The 18,525-nt window shown below is 43.4% G+C and overlaps 1 protein-coding gene across 1 annotated transcript in view; it reads right to left on the bottom strand.

The window, feature by feature from the left end:
- The window catches only part of LOC311141299 (single-stranded DNA-binding protein 2-like), a 106,227-nt gene that overhangs the window by 58,575 nt on the left and 29,127 nt on the right, over positions 1-18,525 (bottom strand). The gene's annotated exons all lie outside the window — the stretch shown is intronic.

Raw genomic sequence — 18,525 nt, 5'->3', positions numbered from 1 at the left:
TCTTCAGCCTCCTGAGGTTGAAGAGGCTCTGTTGCGCCTTCTTCACCACACTGTCTGCTTGGGTGGACCATTTCAGTTTGTCGGTGATGTGTACGCCAAGGAACTTGAAGCTTTCCACCTTCTCCACTGCGGTCCCGTCGATGTGGATAGGGGGGTGCACCCTCTGCTGTTTCCTGAAGTCCACGATCATCTCCTTTGTTTTGTTGACGTTGAGTGAGAGATTATTTTCCTGGCACCACACTCCCAGAGCCCTCACCTCCTCCCTGTAGGTGGCCTCGTCATTGTTAGTAATCAAGCCTACTACAGTTGTGTCATCTGCAAACTTGATGATTGAGTTGGAGGCGTGCTTGGCCACGCAGTCATGGGTGAACAAGTAGTACAGGAGGGGGCTGAGCACGCACCCTTGTGGAGCCCCAGTGTTGAGGATCAGCGAAGTGGAGATGTTGTTTCCTACCTTCACCACCTGGTGGCTGCCTGTCAGGAAGTCCAGGACCCAATTGCACAGGGCGGGGTTCAGACCCAGGGCCTCAAGCTTGATGATGAGCTTGGAGGTTACTATGGTGTTGAATGCTGAGTTATAGTCAATGAACAGCATTCTTACATAGGTATTACTCTTGTCCAGATGGGATAGGACAGTGTGCAGTGTGATGGCAATTGCATCGTCTGTGGATCTATTGGGGCGGTAAGCAAATTGAAGTGGGTCTAGGGTGACAGGTAAGGTAGAGGTGATATGATCCTTGACTAGTCTCTCAAAGCACTTCATGATGACAGAGGTGAGTGTTACAGGGCGATAGTCATTTAGTTCAGTTACCTTTGCTTTCTTGGGTACAGGAACAATGGTGGCCATCTTGAAGCATGTGGGAACAGCAGACTGGGAAAGGGAGAGATTGAATAGGTCCATAAACACACCAGCCAGCTGGTCTGCGCATGCTCTGAGGACGCGGCTAGGGATGCCGTCTGGGCCGGCAGCCTTGCGAGGGTTAACATGCTTAAATGTCTTAATCACGTCGGCCACGGAGAAGGAGAGGCCACAGTCCTTGGTAGTGGGCCTCGTCAGTGGCACTGTGTTATCCTCAAAGCGGGCGAAGAAGGTGTTTAGCTTGTCTGGAAGCGAGACGTCGGTGTCGGCGACGTGGCTGGTTTTCTTTTTGTAGTCCATGATTGTCTGTAGACCCTCCCACATACGTATCGTGTCTGAGCCGTTGAATTGCGACACTTTGTCTCTGTACTGATGTTACTGATGTTATGCCAGTTTAATTGCCTTGCGGAGTGAGTAGCTACACTGTTTGTATTCTGCCATATTCCCAGTCACCTTGCCATGGTTGAATGCAGTGGTTCACATTTTCAGATTGGCGCGAATGCTGCCATCTATCCACGGTTTCTGGTTAGGGTAGGTTTTAATAGTCACAGTGGGCACAACATCACCTATACACTTCCTGATAAACTCAGTCACCGTTTCAGTGTTTTAGTCTAAATTATTTTCGGAAGCTACCCAGAACATATCCCAGTCCGCATGATCAAAACCATCGTGAAGCGTGGATTCCGATTGGTCAGACCAGCGTTGAATAGTCCTTAGCACAGGTATTTCCTGTTTGAGTTTCTGCCTATAGGAAGGGAGGATCAAAATAGAGTCGTGGTCAGATTTGCTGAAAGGAGGGCGGGGGAGGACCTTATAACCATCCCGGAAGTTCGATTAGCAATGGTCAAGGATTTTGGCAGCGTGAGTACAACAGTCGATATGTTGATAGAACTTCGGCAGCCTAGTCCACAAATTTGATTTGTTAAAATCCCCGGCTACAATAAATGCAGCCTTGCATAAAGTCCAGTGTTCTTTGAGGGGCGTCGTGGTATCGGCTTGAGGGGGGATATACACGGCCGTGACTATAACCGAAGAAAATTATCTTGGGAGATAATACGGTCGGCATTTGATTGTGAGATATTCTAGGTCGGGTGAACAAAAGGTCTCGAGTTCCTGTATGTTACTACAATTACACAATGAGTTGTTAATCATGAAACACACACCTCCGCCCTTCTGCTTCTTCTGATATTTATTCCTGTCTGCGCAATGAACTGAGAACCCCTCTGGCTGGACCGATTTCGACAGAATATCCTAAGAGAGCCATGTTTCATGAAACATAGTATGTTACAGGCCTTGATGTCTCTCTGGAAAGAAATCCTTGCCCGGAGTTCGTCGATTTTGTTAACCAAAGACTGAACATTAGCGAGTAGTATACTTGGAAGCGGTGGGTGGTGTGCGTGCCTCCTAAGTCGAACCAGCAGGCCACTCCGAGTGCCTCTCCTCCGCCGGCGATGTTTTGGGTAAGCCGCTGGAATCAGTTCAGTTGCCCTGGGGAGAGCAAACAAAAGATCTGCTTCGGGAAAGTCGTATTCCTGGTCATAATGCTGGTGAGTTACCGCCGCTGTCACGCCCTGACTCAGGGGACGCTTATATGTTGAGTCAGGGTGTGTATATTCCTTGTTGTGCTTTTTCTATGTGTGGGATTTAGTATGTATATTTCTATGTTGGCCGGTGTGCTTCCCAATCAGAGGCAGCTGTCGCTCGTTGTCTCTGATTGGGGACCATACTTAGGCAGCCTATTGGCACTGTCATGTTGTGGGATCTTGTTCCGTGTTTAGGCTAGTTTTGTGTTCAGCCATAGGACTTCACGTTTCGTTTGGTTTGTTGTTTTGTCGTGTGTTTATCAGTAAATAAACATGTATGCATATCACGCTGCGCCTTGGTCTGACCCGTCCTTCAACGAACATGACAGCCGCTCTGATATCCAATAGTTTTCCCCGGCTGTATGTAATGATACAAAACACTTTCTGAGCTAATAATGTAAAAAATAATACATAAAAAAACAAAATACTAAGTTTCCTAAGAGCTAGTCGCGAGGCTGCCATCTTCGTCGGCGCCAGTTGAATGTAGATAGTAAACAAAAATAACAGTAAACATTACACTCAGAAGTTCCAAAAGAATAAAGACATTTCAAATGGCATATTATGTATATATACAGTGTTGTAACAATGTACAAATAGAACAAATGGGAAAATATATAAAAATAAATATGGGTTGTATTTACAATGGTGGTTGTTCTTCACTGGGTGCCCTTTTCTTGTGGCAACAGGTCACAAATATTGCTGCTGTGATTGCACACTGTGGTATTTCACCCAGCAGATATGGGAGTTTATCAAAATTGGGTTTGTTTTCGAATTCTTTGTGGATCTGTGTAATCTGAGGGAAATATGTGTCTCTAATATGGTCATACATTTGGCAGGAGGTTAGGAAGTGCAGCTCAGTTTCCACCTCATTTTGTGGCAGTGTGCACATAGCCTGTCTTCTCTTGGTAGCCAGGTCTGCCTACGGCGGCCTTTCTCAATAGCAAGGCTATGCTCACTGAGTTTGTACATAGTCAAAGCTTTCCTTAAGTTTGGGTCAGTCACAGTGGTCAGGTATTCTGCCACTGTGTACTCTCTGTTTAGGGCCAAATAGCATTCTAGTTTGCTCAGTTTTTTTTGTTAATTCTTTCCAATGTGTCAAGTAATTATCTTTTTGTTTTCTCATGATTTGGTTGGGTCTAAATGTGTTGTTGTTCTGGAGCTCTGTGGGGTCTGTTTGTGTTTGTGAACAGAGCCCCAGGACCAGCTTGCTTATGGGACTCTTCTCCAAGTTCATCTCTCTGTAGGTGATGGCTTTGTTATGGAAGGTTTGGGAATCTCTCTCTCTCTCTCTCTCTCTTTCTGTCTATACAGTGTCTCTCTCTCTCTCTCTCTTTCTCTTTCTGTCTATACAGTATCTCTCTCTCTTTCTCTCTCTCTCTCTCCTTCTGTCTATACAGTATCTCTCTCTCTCTCTCTCTCTCTTTTTCACTTTCTGTCTATACAGTATCTCTCTCTCTCTTTCTCTCTCTCTCTCTTTCTCTTTCTGTCTATACAGTATCTCTCTCTCTCTCTCTCTCTCTCTTTGTCTTTCTGTCTATAGACAAGTTTTTGAGCCGTTTCCGCTCTACTTCCTGAACTCCTCCCGTCGATGCAATCCACTTCCGTTCTGCCGGGCTGGGTTTGTTTTGCTAGCTAGCTCCGTTGTGCCGACAAAGCACTGATATCGCAGTGACAAAGAGGATATAAAAATTACAATTACAACATGAAGAAAAGTGGTTCGGGAACGACGTGTGCAGTAGTTGGTTGCAAAAACTCGAGAAAGCACCTGAACGAGTGGTTAGATAGAGAGTGCTACGACCACAAACCAGCTACGAAGAGGCAATGTCCATGCGCTCCATTGTTTACATTTTTTCGCAAGCCTGATACCGACTCGGAATCAAGGACCTGGCTGAAGGCATTGAATCTAAAGAAACCACCCCTCAACGTTTTTGTTTGTTCCTATCACTTTGTTGACCAAAAACCTACCAAGGATAATCCTTTCCCAGAGTTGTGGTTGGGATACAATCGCCCTCCCCAGCCAAAGAGGCGTCAACTCACCCAGCGGACCACTGCCTCCCCCCAGATAAAGAAACGCAGACTTGAATCTGAGGGTAAGTTCAGCAACTTTAGCTATGAAGCTGACAATACTGTTAATTATGAAGAAGTTGTCATACATTAACATTGCTACCGGTATTTTGCTAAGGCAGTTGATTGTTTTGGAGATGGGACAAACAATGCCCACGATAGCTACATCATTAATTGTGTGTGTGTGTGTGTGTGTGTGTGTGTGTGTGTGTGTGTGTGTGTGTGTGTGCCTGCCTGCGTGTGCCTTAGTCTACATCATAAATACAATGCAAGGTGGCAGGCTGTTGTGATGATGATTGTGTGTGTGCGTGTGAGTGCAATGTTGTAGTACACATTTTTCCATTGTGATGTTTGTAGTGAGAGGACTCTATGCCTGCATTAATTTTGCTCCATCCATGTTTTCTCTTCCCCTTTTTAGATGCTCCAGAAACCTGTCAGCCTGTCTGTGAGGCCGAGCCTGCTACACCAAAATTTCGAGATGCCCAGACCCAATGGGAGGATCCGTCACATATTGATCACATTTACTGTTCAACAACACAGTCTGTTAAAGTAGACAAGGCCACACAGTGCGAGGCAGAAATGGGTCCTACTGTGACCAGCACCACGGTCATTGATGATGCTAGGTCCCGGCTGTATACAGGAGTGCTTATGGTTCAATTCTTCACCCTGGTGACGGTGTTGTTGCCTTTCAGTAAGCCATCAATTACCCTTCCTGTTGTTGACCAAATACTTATGACGTTGATGAAACTAAAACTAAACCTAATATTAGGAGATATTGCTCACCGCTTCAATGTGTCTACATCCATGGCAAGCATTGTGATTAGTCACTGGATTGACGTGATGGGTGAACAGTTCAAAGTCCTGATCCCCTGGCTTCCAAGAGAGACCATTCGTGCCACCATGCCCTTGTCGTTTCAGAGGAACTACCCTCGAACCACCTGGATCATTGACTGTGCCGAAAGTGCCATGCAGAGAGCCACAAACCACGACTCAAGGAGTGACACTTTCAGCCAGTATAAATCACGCAACACTGTGAAATATCTCGTCGCTGTGGCCCCTAATGGGCTAATCATGTTTATATCTGATGCCTATGCTGGCAGAAGCAGCGATAAGTTTATCACCATGGACAGTGGGTTCCTAGACTATCTGAGGGCTGGTGATGAGGTCATGGCAGACCGTGGGTTCACCATTCGAGACTTGCTTGATGAGAGAAGGGTCAGTTTGAACATCCCTGCTTTCACCTATAGGCGCAATCAGTTGACCAATGAGGAGATGACACGCACCAGGCGAGTAGCCAATGTCCGCATACATGTGGAAAGAGCAATTCAGAGACTGAAGGTGTTTAAGATTTTATCCCAGAATGTTCCCATCAGCATGGCACCGAAACTGGACAACATCTTAACCATCTGTGCTGGCCTAGTTAACCTGAAGAGTCCACTGATCAGTGAGGTTTAGAATCTTGCCCTGTGTCCCTGTCTACCAACACCCAGCCATGTTGTTCATTAAATACAGATAAACACAACAAATACTGCGTGCATTGTATTTTTTAATATTATATATGAATATTTTCATAGTGATGTAATTGTGTGGGCTGCTTTTGTATTTTACTTTTTAATACCTGTTAAGATTAAACACGCAATCTTTCTTGTTGAAGCCATTTGTTTAGTTTCCTCAAAACAATTAATTAATCCAGTGTTATTTATGTACAGTATGAGCTTACTATGAATTATGAACTGTGTTAAAATAAATTGTAGCACTCTAAGGATTGAAATTACATCAAACTTTATTTTCACTCAAACAGTAGGCACACTGATATATTGCACAGCATAAAGAGATCATGTAAACAATGGACATATGTTGGCTCCTGTGGGCATGACCTAAATAAGGCAGTTTATTTTGGTTTTAAAATGCTGAGATATTTACTGCAGAACTGTAACCTTCCCTCAACAAAATCATCAACAATTTTCGGGAGCATGTGGGCAAAGTAGAATGTGCGCAGCCTTATGATATGCCCCTGGACAAAGCCTTGGTCGTAGGGTACTTCGATTTCTAGGTGCTCAGTTTTGTTCCAAATCACCAACTTGGAGTGCTGAAGCCCTGTGCAGTGCATCCCAATTTGTACCTGCATGTAGTAGCCTTTTGGACCATTGCAGGCAATATGGTCATCTACCCTATCTCCGTTTGCCACAGTTGTGATTTCGCAGTTCTTTGTTGCCAAAAATTCTGCAAGTGACTTGTTTCCCATCACAGGTGATTTGATCTCCAACAGAATGTCGTTGTTTATCACTCCATCGGGAGATGCTGCAAGCCACGGTCCTTTTCGCACACCACTAAGCCTTTGGTTTCAATGCTGGTGCCCAGAGTTTCCAAATAGTCCCTTGCAAGTTCCTCCCCCTCCGCTCCTTGACGGGTTGCGGCATAGTAGTAGAACCGTGTTCCCAAGCTAGCGTCGACATCGCTGTGTTTACACCGGCAGACTTTGTGCCAACAACTTCCGGCGGAAATGAAATGCATTTGTGTAGAGTTATGGCGCCACCCGGGATACAGCGCGTAAACTTGTCTATACAGTATATCTCTCTCTCTCTCTTTCCTTTCTGTCTATACAGTATCTCTCTCTCTCTCTCTCTCTCTCTGTCTATACATTATCTCTATCTCTCTCTCTCTCTCTCTCCTCTCTCTCTCTCTCTCTCTCTCTCTCTCTTTCTAATAATAATAATATGGCACTTAGCAGACACTTTTATCCCAAAGCGACTTACAGTCATGCGTGCATACATTTTTGTGTATGGGTGGTCCCGGGGATCGAACCCACAACCCTGGCGTTACAAGCGCCGTGCTCTACCAGCTGAGGCTACAGAGGACTCTCTGTCTATACAGTATCTCTCTTCTCTCTCTCTCTCTCTCTCTCTCTCTCTCTCTCTCTCTCTCTCTCTCTCTCTCTCTCTCTCTCTCTCTCTCTCTCTCTCTCTCTCTCTCTCTCTCTCTCTCTCTCTCTCTCTCTCTCTCTCTCTCTCTCTCTTCTCTTTCTGTCTATACATGATCTCTCTCTCTCTTTCTCTTTCTGTCTATACAGTATCTCTCTCTCTCTCTCTCTCTCTTTCTCTCTCTCTCTTTCTCTTTCTGTCTATACAGTATCTCTCTCTCTCTTTCTCTCTCTCTTTCTCTTTCTGTCGATACAGTATCTCTCTCTCTCTTTCTCTTTCTGTCTATACAGTATCTCTCTCTCTTTCTCTCTCTCTCTTTCTCTTTCTGTCGATACAGTATCTCTCTCTCTCTTTCTCTCTGTCTATACAGTATCTCTCTCTCTCTCTCTCTCTCTCTCTCTCTCTCTCTCTCTTTCTCTTTCTGTCTATACAGTATCTCTCTCTCTCTCTCTCTCTATCTCTCTCTCTCTCTCTCTCTCTCTCTCTCTCTCTTTCTATACAGTATCTCTCTCTTTCTCTCTGTCAGTCTGTTTCTGTCTGTACAGTATCACACACTCTCTCTCTCTGTCTGTCTGTACAGTATCACTCACTCCCTCTTACACACACTGTCACCCTGTGAAATGTGATGGGTAATCAATAATACGCTGTGACTCTACTGTGTGGCCCTAAGAGACACATCTGCCCATTGACACAAGATGACTGGGAGAGAGGAGAGAAGAGGAGAGGAGAAGTAAGAAAACCAAGGAAAGGAAAGATCGACAGAGGAGTAAGAAGTGGAGAAGAGCGAAGAATAAATAAAAAAAGAATAGGAGAGATCTGGAGAGGTGAAGAGAAGAGTGGAGAGAAAGGGAGATGAAAGGAAGAAGAAGAGGAGAAAAGGATAAGCATGAAGAGGTGCTAATTCCCACAGCGGTGTTTCTACTGACCTAAAAAACACAGGTTTAAATGCGCTGAGGCTTGGCAAAAATGTACCTATAAATCACACTTATTAAAATGGCCCTGTCTGTTCCTCCATTTTTGTGTGGAGCTCTCTCACTTCATTTCAAATGGGCTTTATTGGCATGGGAAACATGTTTACATTGCCAAAGCAAGTGAAAAAAACTATAAACTCAAGTGAGAAGACACAAAACAACATCGACAAAAAACTATTTGAATTGAGTAAGTATTGCACTCAAAAAGGTTTAAAAAAGATAAAGACATTTCAAATGTTATATTATCAGCTATTTACAGTGTTTTAGCAACGTGCAAATAGTTGTAGTTCGAATAGTAGGGGAAGATAAATAAACAGATAAATATTGGTGGTATTTACAATGTTGTTTGCGCTCCACTGGTTGCCCTTTTCTCATGACAACGGGCCACAAATCTTGCTGCTGTGATTGCACACTGCGGTACTTCACCTAACAGATATGGGAGTTTATCAATGTTTGATTTGTTTTCAAATTTTTTCTGGGTCTTTGTGATCTGTGGGAAATATGTATCTCTAATGTGGTCATACATTTGGCAGGAGGTTAGGAAGTGCAGCTCAGTTTCCACTTCATTTTATGCATATTGGATGACTGTCATTCATATTCCATTCACCCAGCTTAATGTAACATCGATAAGTTTAGAATACTACATGATACTCCACTACGACAACACCTTTTCCCCCTCAGGAGACTGAAAAGATTTGGCATGGGTCCCCAGATCCTCAAAAAGTTCTACAGCTGCACCATCAAGAGCATCCTGACCGGTTGCATCACCGCCTGGTATGGCAATTGCTCGTCATCTGACGCTACAGAAGGTAGTGCGTACGGCCCAGTACATCACTGGGGCCAAGCTTCCTGACATCCAGGACCTATATACTAGGCGGTGTCAGAGGAAGGCCCAAAAAATTGTCAAAGACTCCAGTCACCCAAGTCATAGACTGTTCTCTCTGCTACCGCACGGCAAGCGGTACCGGAGTGCCAAGTCTAGGACCAAAAGGCTCCTTAACAGCTTCTACCCCCAAGCCATAAGATTGCTGAACAATTAATCGAATGGCCACCCGGACTATTTACATTGACCCCCCCTTTGTTTTTACACTGCTGCTACTCGCTGTTTATTATATATGCATAGTCACTTTACAAATTACCTCGACTAACCTGTACCCCCGCACATTGACTCGGTATCGGTACCCCCTGTATATAGCCTTGTTATTGTTATGTAATTTTCTTATTTTTTCTTATTTTATTTTTTTTACTTTAGTTTATTTTGTAAATCATTTCTTAACTCTATTTCTTGAACTGCATTGTTGGTTAAGGGCTTGTAAGTAAGCATTTCAAGGTAAGGTCTACACCTATTGTATTCGGCGCATGTGACAAATAAAATGTGATTTGATTTGATACTCAAATTTTCCCTATACCCATCATGATGTTGCTACAACCTAGCCTACAAATACAGGTGCACAGGTCGAGAGAAATTTGAGTCATCAATGCAACAGACAGTGACACATTCAATAACGCCTTGCACACTCTTGCCTGCATCTAGCTGATATAGGGTGTAATCATTAGTCCAAACAGTTGCAAACGAGAGTTTCTATTGGACAAATTCAGGTATGTTTATCCCCGTTTCATTCCGTTTGCTTCCGTTTAAGAAACAGAATCAGTGGAATGAATACACACCTGATGACCCACACACACAGTTCACTTTCAAAGCAGTCACATACAAACAGCATGATCACTTTGCTCGTTGTGTAATTCCTTCTCACATCTACGACTACGCGCTCTCCTCCTCTCACCTTTTCCCTTCGCTTGTGGACTTCAGTGCACAACACAACAGCTGTCTGTGACCAGCTGAAAAAACATTTCCAAGCTAAACCTTCATACCATAACCGCTAACCGCTACACACAGCCTACATCAATGTCACCATATTAGCTAACGTCATAGTCAACATAACTATTAGAACTAACGTGTTAGTAAACCTGCTACAATCATGCAGTACAGTGTACAGCAAGCAGTTTAGCAGACTGAAGCAGGTTTTGCTCCAGAATTGTGCCTGTGCTTAGCTCCATCCCGTTTATTGCTTGGGGTCATTGTCCATTTGGAAGACCCATTTGCGACTAAGCTTTAATTTCCTGACTGATGTCTTGAGATGTTGCTTCAATATATTCACATAATTGTCCTTCCTCATGATGCCATCTATTTTGTGAAGTGCACCAGTCCCTCCTGCAGCAAAGCACCCCCACAGCATGATGCTGCCACCCCTGTCCTTCACGGTTGGGATGGTGTTCTTCGGCTTGCAAGCGTCCCCTTTTTCCTCCAAACATAACGATGGTCATTATGGCCAAACAGTTATATTTTTGTTTCCTCAGACCAGAGGACATTTCTCCAAAAAGTATGATCTTTGTCCCCATGTGCAGTTGCAAACCGTAGTCTGGCTTTTTTATGGCAGTTTTGGAGCAGTGGCTTCTTCCTTGCTGAGCGACCTTTCAGGCTATGTCGATATAGGACTCATTTTACTGTGGATATAGATACTTGTGTACCTGTTTCCTCCAGCATCTTCACAAGGTGCTTTGCTGTTGTTCTGGGATTGATTTGCACTTTTCGCACCAAAGTACGTTCATCTCTAGGAGACAGAACGTGTCTCCTTCCTGAGTGGTATGATGGCTGCGTGGTCCCATTGTGTTTATACTTGCGTACTATTGTTTGTACAGATGAACGTGGTACCTTCAGGCGTTTGGAAATTGCTCACAAGGATGAACCAGACTTGTGGAATTTTCCAAGCTGTTTAAAGGCACAGTTTGCTTAGTATATGTAAACTTCTGACCCACTGGAATTGTGATACAGTGAATTATAAGTGAAATAATCTGTCTGTAAACAATTGTTGGAAAAATTACTTGTGTCATGCACAAAGTAGATGTCCTAACCGGCTTGCCAAAACTATAGTTTGTTAACAAGAAATTTGTGGAGTGGTTGAAAAACGAGTTTTAATGACTACAACCTAAGTGAAGTCGGAAGTTTACATACACTTAGGATGGAGTCATTAAAACTAGTTTAACAACCACTCCACAAATTTCTTGTTAACAAACTATAGTTTTGGCAAGTCAGTTAGGACATCTACTTTGTGCATGACACAAGCAATTTTTCCAACAATTGTTTACAGACAGATTATTTCACTTATAATTCACTGTATCACAATTCCAGTGGGTAAATTGACTGTGCCTTTAAACAGCTTGGAAAATTCCAGGAAATGATGTCATGTCTTTAGAAGCTTCTGATAGGCTAATTGACATAATTTGAGTCAATTGGAGGTGTACCTGTGGATGTATTTCAAGGCCTACCTTCAAACTCAGTGCCTCTTTGCTTGACATCATGGGAAAATCAAAAAGAAATCAGCCAAGACCTCAGAAAAAAATGTGTAGACCTCCACAAATCTGGTTCATCCTTGGGGGCAATTTCCAAACGCCTGAAGGTACCACGTTCATCTTTACAAGCAATAGTACGCAAGTATAAACACCATGGGACCACGCAGCCGTCATACCGCTCAGGAAGGAGACGCGTTCTGTCTCCTAGAGATGAACGTACTTTGGTGCAAATCAATCCCAGAACAACAGCAAAGGACCTTGTGAAGATGCTGGAGGAAACAGGTACATAAGTATCTATATCCACAGTAAAACAAGTCCTATATCGACATAACCTGAAAGGCTGCTCAGCAAGGAAGAAGCCACTGCTCTAAAACCACCATAAAAAAGCCAGACTACGGTTTGCAACTGCACATGGGGACAAAGATCGTACTGTTTGGAGAAATGTCCTCTGGTCTGATGAAACAAAAATAGAACTGTGTGGCCATAATGACCGTCGTTATGTTTGGAGGAAAAAGGGGGACGCTTGCAAGCCGAAGAACACCATTCCAACCGTGAAGCACGGGGGGCCAGTATGAAAAAATAAATAATGTATGCACTCATTAACTGTAAGTCGCTCTGGATAAGAGCGTCTGCTAAATGACAATGCAGACAATTACATTGATAGAAGCCACAATCTATGCAATATTAAAGCTGATCGCACACTCGCACACACACACACGTACACACACACACATATAGACGAGACAAACACTTGATCCTGTTTCAGTCCTGATTCACCGTGATTAATGTAAGGTGGTGCTCGTTGGCTTCACAGATTGGTGAAAGTATATTTTAATATATTTTCCTTTTTTATTATTTTCCCCTAACCCTACCTCCCCACCCCTCCCCTAATTGGAGTAAACTAATGGACAACAATACTTAGGCTTCTACTTCCAGCCTATACATACTATATACATTTTACAGACACAGTATATTTTACATTAGTTATCTTTCCAAGGGGGGTGAATACAATTCCAAGGGGGGTGAATACTTATGATACCCACTGGGCCTGTCAACTGGATGTGATAAAGGAAGCAAACACACCAAAAGTGCTTCGATTGACTCAATAAACTCCCAAAAATGACTAGCTCTCCTGACCTGATCTGTGAATATAGAGTAAAATTAATTCAATAGGACCTGAAGAGGCAGAAGACAGAAGTCAACAAAGTCAAATACTTTTCAATCGTATACACTAGGCCAATGCTCGATCATAACAAAATATATTTTCTATTTTCAGTAGCATTTGTCCTTGCTCTTGAAATGAGCCTATTGAAGACAAATTGTTATCTTTGTTTACCACAGCAGCTGCACTAGCAATCTACTTTGACCAATCTGTGAAGCCAACGAGCACCACCTTACATTAATCACAGTGAATCAGGATTGAAACAGGATCAAGTGTTTGTCTCATCTATATGAGTGTGTGAGTGTGTGTGTGTGTGTGTGTGTGTGTGTACGTGTGTGTGTGTGTGTGTGTGTGTGTGCGTGGGACCCGGCCTCCTTCTCCTTCAAATTCAAGTATTGTCCTCAGCAGTCACATCTAATTAAATTCATGCTCCTCTGAGTCTACAGTAGTACAGCATAGGTCTCCAGCAGGCTCAGCAGCCAGGACCAGGCTAGCTGTAGCTTAATGAAGTCAGGGAGCTGAAATGCTGCTGATTCTCCATTTTCCCTTTTTCACTGAGCAGCACTGAGAGAGGAGAGGAGATGAGATGAGAGTTCTTGCTGTTTGGGCAGACCTCAGAACCTGGGCCTGTGAAGTCTACTTTATAAAATCAGCATATGAGACCAGCCAATCACTGCTAATCAATTTACTACCACCGTAATCACAACTGGAGTTAGAAATCAAAACAGTCAATTAATTTGGTACTTAATTATGCCTATTAAAGATGAAATGGAAATGGGCCAAAAGTCATTATGTTCCTGATAGTGTATCAGCACCTGTAATAAAACACAACATTATCCATAAGACTTGCTCTACATGAGTACAGGTGTACTGTATGGGTCAAACAGCCTTGCAGCTACCCTTTGACCCTGTCCAGGAAACAAGCTGATTGGTCATAACACTCTTAGAAAAAAGGTTCCAAAAGGGTTCTTCGGCTGTCCCCATAGGACACAAAATCATCATGCATACCCACATTCATACCCACACATGCAGTCAGAGCCGGCCCTAGCCTTTTGGGGGCCCTAAGTGAAATTTAGTTGGGGGTCCCCCCTCACCTTGCGAGCAAAACACTTTAGCAGCTCCCCTCTTGTCAGCGGAGAGAACAAATGTACGTTTTAGTTATTTCCTGCAATTCTACACATTTTGCCATAGGGTGGAGAGAAATCTTTGCAATATGATATGTTTTTAATATGATATCTGATTGAGAGTGACTAACAAAATCAATGGGGACCCCCCCGGTCGGTAAATCGACCATGATTACTACAAGTTTAGATAGCTGGTTAGACTAACTTACCAATCTAAAACATTTTAGTTGACATTGAGTGTCTGTCAGTGACTGACATAACAAGAGAAAAACTGCTGATGCATAACCAAATAAAAAAATGGCACCTTGTGTATTCTACTATTCTAACTCTCAAAAGTAAGTTGAGACCCCGACTGGGGGGGGGGGGGGGGTTGGGGGGTCGCGGGCCGCATGGCTGCCAGTTGCCCATCCCTGCCATAGGAGAACCCTTTTTGATTCCAGGTAGAACAATTTTGGGTTCCATGTAGAACCGTCTGTGGAAAGGGTTCTACATTGAACCCAAAGGGGTTCTACTTGGAACCAAAATAGTTCTACATGGAACCAAAAAGGGTTCTTCAAAGGGTTCTCCTATTGGGGACAGCCAAAGAACCCTTTTAGGTTCTAGATAGCACCTTTTTTTCTAAGAGTGTAGAGCAGACAGTGCTGACTGGTGTTGGACAGAGAGGAATTGGATCCAGAGATGGAGAGAGAGTAAGAAACAAAGAAAGAAAGGAAGGGAGAGAATGGCAACAAAGGAGAGAAAGAGAGATCCCAGTACCACAGCTGGAGTACAGCCTCCAAAAGGAGGATACAGCAGTTTCGGAATAGTGACAGTTAATCTTCCACAGATTTGCAACAGAGATGAAAGGTTCTGGTAAGGAGAGGGAGAAGGAGGTGGGGGATTAGAGGAAGAGAAGACAGACGGGGGGTCTGAAGGAGGGGGTTAGTGGGTGAGCCACACAATTAATACTCCTGAGGTCTGGTAACGTTCATATTCTAATAGTGACGGATCTGACAGAACAAGCACCGGCCTAGCCAAGCACCCCTGCTGTGCCCTCCTTCTGCAAATTAACACAAACCCACACTGGAACAAGCAGCAGGGAAAAGTAGGCTATCTTTCTCCCAAATACACACTAGAAACACAAATACAGAGACCTTCAGGAGAAAACAATGGATTGCAGTTCTGCAGTATGGAAAATATAAATTTCCACGTGAGTACTAATTTCTGAGAGAGTAGTAAGAATGAGAGAGTGAACATGAGCTAAGACCAGGGCTGACATTTTTAAAGTGCATATGGAGTCCAGTCAAAGGGTGTCTGGCAGACAGAAACACAATAAAAGTGAAAATGGGGTGTTAAAATTTTTGCAAGACGTGAACCTAAATGTGATTAATATTTGTTTTCATATCCCAGAGAACTCTCTGTGTCAATTGTAGGGTTGCAAAAGGAGAGTATATTACTGTTAACTTTCGAAGTTTACAAGTAAACTACCAGAATTTGGGTAACTTTCATGGAATATATGGAATTCTATCAGATGACATCTAGTGGCCTTTTGGGGTACTTCAGATTATCACAGGTGTCTGTAATTATCTCTGGTCCTCTGTGTGGCCTTATCACATGTCAAATGATTTTAAATGGTTTTAAAATTACGCATTTTTTTATGACAAAGCTGTAAAACATGATCCTAAATATAAACCATCAACTTAGTGAATACCATTGGTGTTTATTATGAGGGACTCAGCATGAAATATCCTTTAAAAAAATTAAATGAATACTAACATAGATTGCCATAGATTACCTGTAACTTTGCTAAATTACCGGTAGTTATCAACCCTAGTCAATAATAAACAAATGTTTACCACAATAAACACAGAGAGGTGTGATCATGAAATGAGAGAAGCACATGACTGTTATTAAATTGACACCACAACACAACTTTAGGGCTAATCTCCTCTCCTCTGCGGCATCCCAAACCACCCTGAAGTAAACACCACAGTCTGGGAGAGACTGGAATGATCCAGGGCCTCCATGTCATTTACAGCCATGGTGTGCGTCCCAAATGGCACCCTATTCCCTATACAGTATAGTGCACTACTTTTGACCAGGGACCATAGGGCTCTGGTCAAAAGTAGTGGTCTTTATAGGGAATAGGGTTCAAATTGGGATGCACACTTAGAGAAAGGGATCAGGCTTTAAAAGAGAGCAGAGCAGCGATGAAGGAATGAAGGGAAAACAGGGCTGAGGATGGAGTGCAGCCTCTATGCTCAGCCTATGATTTTGTCTGATTAATCAGAGCCCAGCAGCAGGGCTTTATGTGCCATTAAAGGTCTCTCTAAATGTCCTGACTTCATTCATTAGAGGGGAGTATCTTCAGCAGGGAAGAGGCTCTGCCAGACAGAGAGCAAAGTGGCAGAGAGGGAGAGGACAGGGTATTGAGCCACAATAAACAACCACAAATATAGAGCCATTACAATGGTGAATAATTAATCTAATACATAGAGGGCTGCACAACAACTACAACAACCGCAAAACAACACCAACAACAACTGTGGAACGTATATAGACCCATTATGCTACTAAACCGCGACATAAAAACATAAAGGTGTTTGGGTGGGTATGCTGTCTCTGAGAAGCTGTGTCCTACAGCAGGCTCAATCCCAAATCACCTTATGGTGTTAAATCTGGCTCTATGCAACTAATCCCTTTTCTCTTTTCATTAGGGGAGCATAAGCATATTGTCTTAATGGAGCAACAAAGAGGAGCAAGACAACCAGGAAACAAGTATTTTGCTGAATGCATCGTTAGCCCCATGCTGAGGCTGCCTTGCTCTTATTAGGGGAATTCTCCTCACCATTTTAGAAATAGATTGGGAAAGACCTCATTGGCAATCTCTCTCTCTCTCTATCTCTCTCTCTCTCTCTCTCTCTCTCTCTCTCTCTCTCTCTCTCTCTCTCTCTCTCTCTCTCTCTCTCTCTCTCTCTCTCTCTCTCTCTCTCTCTCTCTCTCTCTCACACACACACACACACACACACACACACACACACACACACACACACCCACACACACACACACACACATACACATACACACATACACACATGCCCAGGCAAACGCAAACGCAAACACACACATTTAATACACTGGGGAGGGACACAGAGACAGAGGAGCAATGAGAAAGAAACAAAATATATGATAATACAAAGTAGTAAAAGAGAGAGATAAAGACGGCGGTAGAGAGGGAGAGAGAGAGAGAGAGAGAGAGAGAGAGAGAGAGAGAGAGAGAGAGAGAGAGAGAGAGAGAGAGAGAGAGAGAGAGAGAGAGAGAGAGAGAGAGAGAGAGGGAATGGTAAATGATTAATGATAAGGGGATGGCAGGCAAGGTCAGGGCAGAGCATGGAAGAAAGGAGTGATGATGCAGCTAGTGAACAAAACCTAAGGACAACAAGACTAACATGCTGGTCAGGCACTCTCTCCATACCACACTTAAAGGACAATATGTCTCCCAAGCCATACTAAACAATAGGACATAAAGTCACAAAATAAACAGTGGAATCTGAGGTAAATAAGTGCTGCTGTCAGTGAGCGTATGATGATGATCTGAGTGAATATCTAGTAAAGTCCATGCACTATACAGTATATCACACTATAGTGACATTATCACACTCATAGAAAGTTGTACCTTGGTCACATAAACAAACTGGCAATCTGAAAGGGCTTATGTCGTTTGCCTCACCTCATAACTTCTGTAAAGGACAGTAATGTGTATGTACGCAAGCGCCCACATACACACGCAAGCACACTTACACACACACATACACACACACACACAGAGGTTTATAGACCACTCTCCATCAGTATGGCAACCTGTTCTGATTGTCTTGTAGCAATGTGACTGTAACAGGCCTCCAGTGAATTCCCAACTGGCTGTAGTTGTCCGTTGATGCATTTCTAATTGGCATTTCTGCTGATAGTCAAGTCAGATCTATATTCTCCATTATCCTATACCCACGTCCCCAGAGACTTCTCTAATGGCTTCTCCTCAAGGCAAAGATATGAAGTACAGTTTTATTGTAATGTAAACTTGCCTCTCATTGAGTCTTTGTATAATCTGAGGAGAGGAGAGTTTGAGAAGTAAAACTTCCACGTTGAAGATTAACATATCAAACGTCATAATCCCGCTTTAGAAGGGCCTGAGTGAGGAGAGACACAAGTGTTTATCTGTCTATGTTCTCTGTTTTGTCTCCACAGAGAGGGGTCTCACACTGCTTTACTGTGTCAATGTTTGTACTGCGCTTTATCCCTCTCACTTCCAGCAAACATGTTAAACCCCTCAGCAGCTTGGCCATGTGACAGAGATACATACAGAGGGCTCTCTAAACTGACCTATCTAAACCTCCTAACAGCCCTCCCTGGAAGAACACCAGTCACAGTGAACTCAGTTGGCTAACTAGCCAGGTCACACCAGATCAAACTTACAGTAGCTGATAAAAACTATCATTAAGGTTATCCATACA

The sequence above is a fragment of the Coregonus lavaretus genome (assembly GCF_964263955.1).
Source record: "Coregonus lavaretus genome assembly, chromosome: 14".
In the NCBI taxonomy this organism is placed as follows: domain Eukaryota; kingdom Metazoa; phylum Chordata; class Actinopteri; order Salmoniformes; family Salmonidae; genus Coregonus; species Coregonus lavaretus.
Note: the sequence above shows the minus strand (reverse complement) of the source record. Positions and strands in the feature narration are given on the sequence as shown.